Source organism: Lathyrus oleraceus, chromosome 1 (assembly GCF_024323335.1).
Source record: "Lathyrus oleraceus cultivar Zhongwan6 chromosome 1, CAAS_Psat_ZW6_1.0, whole genome shotgun sequence".
Taxonomy (NCBI): Eukaryota; Viridiplantae; Streptophyta; class Magnoliopsida; order Fabales; family Fabaceae; genus Lathyrus; species Lathyrus oleraceus.
This window is the reverse complement of record NC_066579.1, coordinates 50,556,243-50,569,525: the sequence shown is the minus strand read 5'-3', so window position 1 is coordinate 50,569,525 and position 13,283 is coordinate 50,556,243. Positions and strand designations below refer to the sequence as shown.

The 13,283-nt window shown below is 36.4% G+C and overlaps 1 long non-coding RNA gene across 1 annotated transcript; it reads left to right on the top strand.

Annotated features, from left to right (window-relative positions):
• The first annotated feature begins 6,089 nt into the window (after positions 1-6,089).
• LOC127102007 (uncharacterized) lies at positions 6,090-11,116 on the top strand. Its single transcript, XR_007794705.1, has 2 exons — positions 6,090-6,476; positions 7,003-11,116. It is a non-coding gene; the product is annotated as an uncharacterized LOC127102007 (long non-coding RNA).
• The last annotated feature ends 2,167 nt before the right edge of the window (positions 11,117-13,283 follow it).

Sequence of the window (13,283 nt, the reverse complement as noted above, 5' to 3'; positions counted from 1 at the left end):
TGTCCAAATGTTTCATGCGCTCATGAATTGGATTTGCGAAATTGTGAAGAGCATTTTGATTGTCACGGTAGAGAACTGACAAACGAGAAAGATGATGCTTAAGATCATGAAGCAAAAACACAGGCATTGAAGCTCACGAGTAACTGAAGCAAAAGCCTGGTACTTTGCCTCTGCAGATGAACAACTCATTGTGGTTTGGGTCTCGGACTTCCAAGATATGAGAGATTGACCAATGAAGAAATAATAGCCAAAAATAGATCGCCTCACATCAACACAACCACCCCAATCAACATCGTTGGATCCAAAAAAATTGTAAATTTGAGGATTGTGATAAGAATATACCTCTAGTTGGTGATCTTTTGAGATATTGTAGGACACATAAAGTTGTGTGATAGTGAAGTTCAGTAGGAGCACTCATAAATTGGCTTAATTGTTGTGGGGCAAACACAATGTCAGGTCGTGTGGTGGTGAGATAAAGTAATTTGCCAACAAGTCGTCTATATGTAGTGACATCAATTAAAATTGAGATGCCATCTTGATATAATCGAGTGAAGCATCCAAAGGAGTATAAGCTAGTTTACAACCATTGAGACCTAAGTTATGAAGCAACTTCGAGCAGTATTTTCTTTGACACAAAGTAATACCTTTGGAGGATCGTGCTACTTTAAGCCTAAGAAAATTTTTAACTGGCCAAGATCTTTTTATATGAAAAGGGATATCCAATGCCCGTTTTATATCATCAAACACAGTTAAGGAGGTACATGTTAGTATCATGTCATCCACATAAACAAGGAGAGTTGTGAATGATGTAGGAGTAGACATAGTGAAAATTATATGATGAACATGAGCATGAACGAAGCCTTGTGCATGAAGAAGGGTAGTTAATTTTCAAACCATTGGCGGCTTGCTTATTTCAAGCCATATAGTAACTTGATAAGCCTACATACCTGACCTGGTTTGGGAGGTATCACACCTTTGTGGTGCCTTCATGTACACGACTTCATGCAAATCTCCATGGAGGAAGGAATTATTTACATCTAATTTATGTAAATGTAGTCCATTAATGGAAACCAAAGTAAGCAAAACTCAAAATGTGGAAATTTCGGCCACTGGTGAAAAAGTTTCAAAATAATCCAAACCTTCAGTTTGGTAAAACCTTTTGCCACAAGTCTTTCTTTAAATTGTTCTATAAAGCCATCAACATGCCTTTTTAACTTATACATCCATTTAATTCCTATAGCAGAATCATCATTAGGAAAATCTAAAAACTCTCATATGTGATTATCATTGAGAGGCTCAACTTTTTTATTCATTGCTACAACCCATGTAGAAATCTTTCTTTGCAAGCTGATAGTTTGAAGATTCGGTTTCAGAAGACAATGACATGATATAGGCTTGGTGGTTGGATGCGAGCTTAGAATACTACATGAAATTGGCTATGGGATATTGACATGAGTAGAAACATTGGAAGTGCAAATGTAGTCTTTGAAATGATTAGGAGGATTTATAATTCTGGTGGATTTTCTGATTTCAGGATGATGAGGGGTGTTTGAAACAATGATCAAGGCATTTGTTGTAGAAGATAATTCAGATGGGACAAGGTTAGATAATGCAGGTTGAGGTTGAGGTTCGATGAATATATGTTCAAGGTCAATTAACATGATAGGTTGAGATGCACGTTTAGGTTTAGGTAAAATAGTAGGTTAACATTAGAGTTTCATCTTGTTTTGCTTAATAACTAACCCTAACTTCATTAAGAGAGGGTACTTGTTTGTTCTTGTAACTCATATAGGTAATCATGCTCCAAATCAAGGCAAGACAAAGGCCTTTTGATCAAGGGAAATGTAAGTTTGTCCATGATGATTCAAAGGTGTTCATGTGTTTGTTTTCATGCGACATCACTCAATCTTTAAGGCATTCTCCATATCACTCAAGCCCTAATCAAATTTTCATTAAGGGATGCTTATTCTGTCATCATTGCAGCTTGAAATGCTAGAAAACATTAAGTTTGCAAAAAGGGGTACAAGTTGGTTTGACCTAATTTGCAAGTATGTCATGCCTTTGGTCCAAACTCCATAACTCCTTCAATGTTTATCCAAATTCCAATCTTCTTTGAGCCAAATGTGCCTTTTGGGATCCTATACGACTTTGATCCAAGTGTTAAACATCAATTAATTCATTAAGGAACTTATTTGTGCAAAGGACCAAGTTGCCAAAATGGGTCAAAACCTTGCCATGACCCCTACTTTTCACCTTTTCCATTTTCATCTTAAGCACTCTTTTGATCCCATTCTTTTTGCATATTGTTAAGATTATGGAAAAGATAATTTGGCCCAAGTTTGGCTCAAAATGCACGAGGAAATCAAAAGTTATGGTAGCATTAACTTAGGACTTCAAAATGACCAAACATGCTGCAAACTGCTTGACCAATTGCCTAACCTAAAAACTAGGTAACGACCTCAACTTCACAAGAATGTAACTTTCACCTCAAAGCTCCTTTGAACTTGATTATTTTTGCATCATGTTCTACTCCATGAAATGATCATTTGGCTCAAATAAAATCATAAAATGCACGAGTGGATTGGAATTGGCCCAAGCATGAACATGGTGACCTAAACTTTATTTTTCACTATGACCTATAATGTGGAATCACACCAAATCAACCTGGGACCACTTCTCACGTGTTCAAACTTGTTTCCCATGACCAAACGCATATGACCATAACATGAAACGACTTGCAAAGCTCCAAAGTCACGAGTTTGGTGCCAATTTTTCACACGGGTTGGATCTTAAAATTCTTGAGTTGATTCACACGAATTAAGATCCATTCAACACTGAAGCTAGCGGAAATATACCCGAATGTATCACACGTTTGAACATATAACAAAGTCACCATCAAACTTTATTTATTCCAGAAGGAAAGGGAAAACATCGATAAAACCCGGGGAAAAGAGATATGTTGGGTAAGGAAGTCGGTTATGTAAGGGGAAGGTATTAGCACCCCTAACATACATGGTACTCCATGGGAACCGTTTTGATTATTCTCGCTCGAATGGGTGTGATATATAAAGATTACTCGCAAAATAACGGGAAAGGAAAAGAAATAGATAAGGTGCTCGGTAAGGATTAGGCCCCTCGTGCCTATGTATCCTCATAATGTAATGAGGAATTTAGAGCTCCGTAGTTCAAGGAACTAGAGGCGGGATGTGAAAAAAAGTTGTGATCGAAGTATGGTCTAAACCAAAGAATAGTGTTTTGAACTCTAACAAGGGTGAAATATGAACACAAGAGTGAACTGGTACGAACCAACAAGTGAGGGCCTACAGTATAATATCACTGTATTGGGACAACCCAAAAAAGAGAGGAATTAGGTGTTTGGGTTATGAGCCAAACAACTTTTGGTTCACAAGGAGGTACAAGATGGAGCACAAAAGTATAATGTATTTGGCTCAAATAATAGGTATATCACATGGAGTGAAAAAAGGTAGAATATGAGTGTATCATGGATATGAACGGAATGAAGTGACCGAAGTCACATAATGAAATATATGGTGACAAGTGATTGAGGAAGTATTGTTGAAGTCGAAAGGTGAAAGTGTATTGGAATCCATAAGAGAAATGAGATTCATACCATAGAGATGTTTGGGTGACGGGCCAAGCAACTCTAGATAGATATGCGGACTTTATGTTATACATCCTAAAAAGGTATATATGGATATCCAAAGAAAGTGTATTTTGATATCAAAGGAATAATATGTCACTGAGTGAACGATTTATGATCGAAGGTAGGTAATGAATAATGAAATATATGGATGATGCCCTAAGGCGAAGGAGGAATAATTAGAGGTATGCTCACCAAGGATTCGCATCCTCGTGCCTACGTATTCTCATTGTGCAATGAGAAAGTCAGAGCAATCGTAGTTCGGAACCACGAGAAATAGAGAGGGAGACATACAATGATGAAAAGTATAACTTGTACCAACAAAATGGTGTCAAGGGAACCCACAACTGGAGGGAACTTGGAATCAAAGAGTAAACAAGCCTTTCAACCAAAGGAATGAATTAAATGTCTGGGTACGAGCCAAACAACTCTAGATTCACAAGATGAACTGGTGTTACAACGTCTCAAAGGGGTAAAAGCAGGGCCTAAGAGAAAGTATTATTGTGTACAAGGAACAATATATCACTAGACGGGGAACAAATAGTTCGAGATAAGATAAGAATAGTACCTTGGATCCAAGAAAGGGATAAACTCTTAATCGAAGAGCAAAGTGGCGTCTTAGCCGAAAAGAATGAATTAAATGTTTGAGTGACGTGCCAAACAACTCTCGATTGATGAGGTGGACTGTCGTTAAATCATCCTAAAATGATAGACAATGAGTCCAAGGAGAAGTATGATTGATCTCAAAAGGATGATATGATTGAATGAATGGAGAATGATTGATTGATAAATAGGGTAGATCGCGAAGAAACGAGGTTATCCTACCTACATATCCTTATAGTGCAATAAGGAAATCAGAATTTTTGCAAACCACTAGGGATGAAAGTAAGAATGATTGGAGGCAAAAGAATAATAATAGAATGATTGAATGAAATAGTGGAATAGACTTGATAGTTATTTGATAAGAATCACACTAAAGTCTATGAGTAAAGGTGGATACGATAAGCAACGAGCCAAACGTCTCGCACCCAAAGATATCCAGAATGAGTGTAGGAAAGCTTCATTCTCATTCCTTCTTTACCACTTAAGGCTCATGGCATGTAATTCTCGTCTTAACTTTCAAGGGGAGAGAGATCTTTGTTTTTGTTTCTTGTGCTGATGAAGACCTTATCAATCGTTCGACTCGAATTGCACTAAAGTCTATGAATAGAGGTGAATACGATGAGCGTTGGGTTATTCGTCCGATACCCAAAGATACTCAGAATGGGGGTAGGAATTCTCCAGTTACACTCCTTCTCTATTGCTTAAGGCTCGTGTCGTACAACTCGATTCATGATTGACAAGTTGTTGATGTAGTCCTTGCTTGTTGCATGATGCTTTATGAAGGGAGAGAGACTTGTCAATCGTATGATTAGAATTGTGCTAAAGTCTATGAATAGAGGTGAATACAATGAGCGCTGGGTCATTCATCCCATACCCAAAGATATTCAGAATAGGGGTAGGAATTCTCCAGTCCAATTCCTTCTCTATTGCTTAAGGCTCGTGCCGCACACTTTGAGTTATGATCGACAAGTGTTGATACCTTTGCAGTGCTTGAGAAACACCCTACTTTGCTAGTTATGCTTGATTAATGTTGACTTGAAGTCTTGATCTTGCATTTGAACCTTGAGGTCTTGAGCTCTTGAGATTCAACATATCCACAATAGCTAGAGCGTAACGAACTTGCCATATCAAGTGATCAAGGGTCTTTTGATCACTTGAATTAGGCTTAGGGCTTACAACACGATTACAAAGGATTTGCTTGGCCAAAGTATCCTTTGGTCAACACTAATCAATGAGCTTAAAATAACAGTTGAATTATATACAATAATATCCTATTTAAATGATCATCTAAATAGAATCAGAAAATTCTAATTAGGGCCCTAAACTAAGGGAGCATACATTAGAAAATAAGATTTTCTAAGCCCTAAGGGCAAAATGGTCATATCCCAAAAAATCACATGGAATGAGAGTCAAGATTATTTAGAATTAACTAAAATTAATTAATCAATTGGAAATGATACATGAATATGCGAGAAAAATTAGGCTAATTCTAATTAACCTGAAATTTCTAATGATTTCGACCAAATCGATTAATCATAATTATTTCTAAAAATCACAATTAACTATTTCGATCCAATTAGCCAATTAAGTCACAAATAACCAATTGACTTAATAACTAACCATGATTTTATGTTACTAAAAACAAATAAAATAAAATAATCAAGAATTAATTGAGGTAAATTAATATTGAAACATTTGTTAATTAAGATCAAGGGGGGTGCATGCTGACAAAAAATGGTGCATAGGCCCATGCTGGAAGACAAATCCAACCTTGAGATCTGCTGGGGCCATAGGTAATTGGAGGGTGCGATGTGGAAGAGGCTTGGAGACCGGCTTGGGCCTCAAGCCCACACGCGGGTAGCTGAAGGCAGCTCTAATCAGCGCCTGGACTCAGTCACACGAGAATTCCTCTTTTCCACTCTCAATTTTGCATTTCTTCACCATGAATAACATTGCGACACCGCGTCCAGCTCTAGTCTTAGGCTTCCACACCAAATCTCCCCCAACATCGAAATCCTCATTCATCTTGTCCAAACCGAATTTGACAGATCCACGCCAAAATTAAATCTTCCACTCGACTCATATGCGCACGCAGAATCGGAACGAAGTCATGGATGTGTTCAAGTGACTTATGCTGAATAAATAAACAAGAAGCAGAGGAGCACTTACCAAACCTAATCTTTGACGCGGTGGCTCTCCAGTGGTGGTGCGGGTATCAAACTCCTTTTCCTCTTTCGCTCTGCTCTTCCGCTTCCTTCTTTGCGTCAAAGATTAGGGATTTCGGTTTTCTGTTATATCTCTCTTCCAGTTGAAGGAGTTAAAGGAGGTTTTTATTCTGTTATGAGGTTGGTTATGGATTTGTTGAAGAGTGAAATAGGATTGAAGGTGGAATGATTCTGTTAGAATTCGGTTAGGGAGTGTTGTGAGATGGTTTTTTAGAGGGATGATCAATCTGATTCTGAGTTATCCAGGAAGTTCCTTTCTATCTCAGTTAGGATTGAATTCGGTTAGAACGGTGAGGTTGTTACAGCTGGAATTCGGTTAGAGAGGAATTCGGTTAAATTTCAGCCGGGGATTCAGTTGAGATTGTTTTGTGATTTGTTTGGTTAAGTTCCTCATGTGTTGGAATTTATGTTGAGCTCTTTTAAGACATGGCCTGTTAGTGTAATCAAGTATGTTGTTGTGATTGGAAAAACACTTGTCAATGATGTTTCCTGCTCCTTTTCCAAATTCTGCAGGTGAATGCCCAAGTTGGATGCTACTTTTATTGTTGACATGAAACGAAAGAGTGTAGGATGCACGGTGTCGGCATGTTATGAAACATATGTTTGACTTTTCTCTCCCTGAGTTTCTGGTAATTTGGTTTTTCTCTCCATGAATTTGTCTAAGAAAGCTGTTACAACAGGTCATTTTATGGGTTTCCGTTATGGGCGATGTCGGCACCAGAAAGAAAGGTTCATGCCATGGCTACAACTGAAGGATGTGCAGGTGAAGAAAGAACCAATAACTCTCACCAGCTTACACGATATGCACTGCAATAGGAGGGCTCTCGGTGTCATGGGTCATAGCCTCTAAGAAACAAAGGCTCTTTGGTAGGTTCTTGCAGCTTCTGACCTTTATTATCAAGTTCAGACTTTGACTCGTTATTATTCTCTTTACTTTTTGCAAACGAAACCTTCGTCAAGATCCGTGATCATCTTCGGAAGATGCCGATTGATCATCATCACTGTTTCTGGAGGAATATGAGTCATAATATGCAACCTCTCCATCCTGAAGTACATTTTCTTTTTTATCAGCTATAGTTATAGGCTCTTTATCCGTCTCTTCTATAACAGTCACTGTATGACCCCAATTTTGACCCTGAGATCCCTCATGCTCTTATCATCATATACCTTAGCATTGAGATCACACCTTGGCATCCTCCTTACCCCTCATTTATTGGGTTTGCATTGGGAGAGATCACCAAACACATTTGATTGTGTCATACTTCATTTTCTCTCTATTTACTAACAAAAATACCAAAAATATGTCATTGTATAGTTTAACTCTTTTGTAGGCAGTCCACATGCTCACATTTGATCTATCAAGCTCATATCTAGGGTTTAAGACCCTAATTGAAATGAGTTCAACCAAGATTTGGTCTACTATGGCTCTAAGTATCATATATGGATCCCCATGTTCTTCATATGTTATTTTGATCAAGAAATCATTAAGAGTTTGGAATTGGTTTGCCTTGGAAACCCTAATTCATCTAGGTATCTTACGTAACTTCTTCAACATGTTTCTTCAACAATTGATCAAATATTTCAAGGGATACTTCATATTTCATCATCTTATGCATATATGATCCTCCACGAGTCCCAAAAGTCTAAAGAATATCAAGTTAGCAAGTTGGTTCATGGTTGTTGACCAGAGGAATTCAACTGATCAAAACTGGGGTTCCCTAGACCCTATCTCCTACAATTTTTATCATATGAAAATGATTCCAAGAGAAACTTTACTCTATATGACATTACAAACAACTTTCATGTTGAGGTCTAGAGCTAGTTTTTCTTGTAAAGTCATTTATTATGATGAAAGATTATATGTCATTTTGTCTAAACCCTAACTTGGAGGTCAACTTTCCAAAATCATAATTTGCTCAATTTTTATGAGATGAAAGCCATTAAAGTTGCATGATCAAATTCAATATGTCTACTTCAACTTTTATGTTTGGAGGAAGTGCAAATTCAACTTTTAAATGCATGTGATATAAGGAGACATTATAGGTCATTTTGGGCTAGTACTATTGAAAAAGTGATTTTCCTCAACTTCTAAAATGTATAACTCCTTCATGCTAAATCCAAATAATGTCAAATTTGTGACCAATTTGAAGGACTTTGAGATATCTACAACTTTTATGAAGGAACGTTTCTCATTTGAAGCCTATAGAAAAAGTTGCTCAAGGTGGAAGAAATGAACATATGGCTTGGTACTTAGAATTTTTTTATATGTTTTATTTTCCAAACTTCCACCTCAAAATTCATCATGATTCAAGCTTCAAATGAAAAAGTGTTCAACATGAAAGTTGTTCCTCTTGATCTAACCTTTCCAAAAAGTCCAAATTCATCCCATTTGGACAAAATATGATTGACTTGCGCATGACTTAAAGTTAAATGACCATTTTGCATGTTTGAACTTCCACTTTCCATACACAAATGCATGGCTTGTTAACATGACTTCAGCATTGCTTGCACATGATTTTAGACCTGAGTGCATCATTACATGGGCCTATCACACGCCCATGCATCCATGCAAAGACATTTTACTATTTTTGAAAGTTTAAAAGAAGTGTGCAAATATCATTGCCTTGGGCTATAAATAGAAGCTCTTCCACTCAGAATTGAGGACCTTTGCGCGCTAGCTTTGAATCTCTAACCCTAAACCTCCACATTCAAAGGACAACCTTGAGGATTTTCATTGAAAATCGAGTTTGAATCTCCCACTGTTTTGAGATTTAAAACTCCAAGATTCCTGCTTCTTTCTTGATCCATTTCCACTCCATCAAGCATCCAGAACAAGGCCAAACACAATTGAGAGCAAGATCGTGTCCATTTGAACCTGCAGTGAAGGTGAATTTCTGAATTTTTTGTCTCTTCGATTCTCACTCAATTCTTCATAATTCTTGTTGATTTTTGGTTGTCTGAAGTCCTACCACTGTAGGCAACAAGATTGAGTTGCTTTGAGGTCAAATCGAAGCAACTCAGATCATGATCCTCAAAATTCAACTCACTGTATCATTCTATATACTTAGAGTTAGGTAAAATTGAGGCCAGATTCGAGCTCCTGAGCATTTTTACTTTAAATTCATGTCCTCCTTTTTCATTTTGGTGATGGTTGAGGGTGGACCAGTCCAGTGAGGTCCACCGGAGAAGAAGACCGGAGCTCTGACTCCGGCGATTCGTTGGCATGTCTCAAAACCACATGATCCTCTTATTTTGTTTTAATCTTGAGTGTCCAAATTGATTACCACGCGTGTGGCATATTGACTAAAGTCCATCATGGAACACGCGCTCTGATCCACTTGATCTGCCACCTCAATTAATGAGGGAGATTAAGTGGTCCACATTTTTTTAGCATTTTCTGATTTTCATTTTATTTGAGTTATTTTCATTAATTCATATTAATTTTAATATTGATCCAAAAAATATGGGACTTTCACCAAAAATTCTCAAATATTTTTCTCTTTCATTTTCTGAATTAAAATTATTTTTTGGATCAATATTAATATTTTTCATGATTTAATTGTTTTTTTACATATTTTTAATTGTTTAAAAATACTTTTAAGTTTCCAAAAATAATGAAATTTTTTCTCCAAGGTCCTTTGACCTTGTTTTACCTATGATAAATCTCATGACCATTTATTTGGTGTTTTGATGAGGTTTTAGAATTTTGACCAACCATAATTTAATTTAATGCATTTTTAATTGATTTTTAATTGTTTAATTGCAAATAAATTGTGTTGAGCTATTTGTGTTGACTTGTTGAGTTTGACTATTGTTATTAGGCATTGATCAAGGTTGATTTGACTTTGTTGAGTTAAAATCATTGGATTTAGGGGATTAGTGAAATGGACATTTCATCTCCCAAAATGAATGAATGATTTTAATTTGATAAAAGTTCTCCTTTGACCAATTTGTGTTGATTTCATCTCCCCTCTCTCTTCATCACAATCCCATTATATCCTCATCCATTTCATTGACCTATGATATCTCTACATCGTAAGGCCAGTTGATTGCAAAATCAACATGAGTATGGATGAGAGTAGGTCCACCCCTTTTGCCATTTTCTTTTAAGTGTGGTATGTTTTAGGAGTATGGTTCACAATATCATATCTGTAACATGCATTAACACCAAAATTTATATTGCCCGACCTTAAATAGTTGTGACTTCTACATAAGTTCAATTACGATTGCTTAACATAGCGTTAAATTTTGACACAAAAGAGATAACATTCTAGTAAGTGAGATTGTAAGTCTCCCCCCTTTCATGGTATTGTGTGGAAACTTGGCCTTTTTTCCTTCCTTTGGAAGATGTCTTGGTTCAAGGATTCATGCTTGTGAATAGTGGATTGAGTGTTCTCCAAAGAATGACTTAAACATAAAAAAGCAAAAGCAATACTAACTTCTAATCAACTAACGTTTAACTAACATTTAATTTCAAGCTCTTTACTTTTATGCACTTTAAATTGAAGTCTTTATTCATTTGCCATTATTCATACCATTTAACTTATTTATTTTAATGTCATTTTCATTTTGCTCACTTGAGCCTTACTTTGTGATTATATTGTGATTGTATATACGTGTTTGTGTATCTTGTCTGGTTTTGTGGTCTTTTGACCTTAATGCACATGATAACAATAAAAATCCTAAAAAAGATTTGTGTGGACTGTTGGTTTTGATCTAGACATTAGACTTAGAATTAGGCAACACTCCCTATGCAAAAGAACTTGGTCAATGCCAACTTTTCTGAAACCAAGTGCTTGTGAAGTGAACTTTCATCTGATGCAAATATTGAGATCCCATTTGAGCTCATCTACTACATGGTCTTATTGAAACTGTTACTTTAAACCTGTGTCTAATGCTTATCTCTGAGCCATTCAAGTATTATGTTATCTGATACATGGGAAATTATGAAAAAGGTCATGAAATTGCTAAGCTTGGATGCGACTATCTTTATTTGATGCATTGCTCTTCATCTTGCTATCTGTGTATTGATATTGCTTGATTCTAAAGTCCAAGAGAAATTTGGATTGCATCCTATTGGTCAGATCTTTCAACTCTTAACTTTTAATTTTTGCTTAGGATTAGTCTCTTCATCTCCTCCCACTTCTTTAATTTCAAATATCTTCCTCCTTTGAAAAATCTTCTTTGCTTGTGATTTCTAACTTAGACTTTATTGCAAATTAGAAACTTTGGCCTTATGCCATTACATTTTCAAACTCTTTTTTTTCTTAATCAAACTTGTAAATGAATATAACCATATTGACTTAAAATTTCAAAAGACAAAAAGAACTAACACCCATTCAAACTCTTTTAGGCTCTTTTGCCTTTTCTTAAACTTAAAATTTTGTTAAAAGCAATTCACTCACTTTGAAATTGATATCACGAACTACGAAGTTTTGATCCGTCATTTTATGTTGGTACGTAGGCACAAGTCCAAAGGTCCTGTCAAACATAAAAATATAATTAATGAATTCTTTTCTTATCCCCACACTCTATTTGTTGCAAGCATCTTTTATACCAAAACATATATACACACAAAAAGGGCTCCCTAGGAGTACCTAGGACACTTTGGGTGCTAACACCTTCCCTTTGTGTAACCAACCCCCTTACATGTAATCTTTGGCATTTTATTAATTTTGATTTGAAAACTTCTTATCTTTGGGTTTTGTTCGTACTTTTCCCTTTTCCCTTGGAAACCATAAAAGCGCGGTGGCGACTCTGGTTTTATTGACATGGAGTTTATCCATAGCTTAATGGTCATGAATTTACCGCTACATAAATTAAGTGGCGACTCTGCTGGGGAGTAGTCTCTAGTGGGTTTAACCTACTTTTTATGTGTATATAATTGTATATTTGATGTTTGTATATTTGTTTGTATGATATAATCTGGTTGTTGTGGTTGGTGATCTCTGAGTGGTGAGATAAGTTCTAACTCGAACTTGAGTGCAATTAAGATATGAGGATGGTATAGTCATGTTCGACTTGTGTGGAGTAGTACTTAACAAGTTGGCTTGAGACCCATCTACTCAGTGGAGACCCTTTTGGAGCTATTGATGTCACACAAGTTATTTATGGTTAGGTATTACTTTCTCTAATTTGGGATCCGAGAAGTTGAGGACCGTAGAACATTTAACCCATCTTGGCCTATTTAGGACGCAATGCGGAAACTATTCAAGTGTAGACTTTACAACAGTTGTTACGCGATACTACAGTCAGACGAGTTTCTCTTGAGAATATTATGGGTTGATGAGTCAGTCATCCTAACTTGTAATATCCGATAGATGGAATTAAGACTCTGGGAACTCTTTAGAACATGATCTACAAGTTTTATCCTTAGTACACTCCTTTGGGATGGTTCTTAACCAGACGCCATGCTCGTGACTCACAACAAACCCTTGATTCTTGGTTGATCCAATGAAGTCTTGTCAATATCAATGGAACTTTAGTGTTGATAAGTTGAAAACCATAATCCACCAAAATGGATGATTGATCTTGACAATGACTTGATTCACCCCTTGACTTTTGTTTGCTTGCCTTGTGTGTGATCCCTTATTTGTGATTGTTGCATTCATGCATTAATGCGCATCATAACATTCATCACACGAAAAATAACTTCAAGGAAGTGAGGTTTTATTTGCAAATATTTTCAGACCATGGATTATGGAAGAAGGAACACTAAGAAGTACATTTTTAGATGTCCAGACTTGAAAGAATTAAGGAATCTATCATCTTTTGTATTAGATCCCTTGGACTTC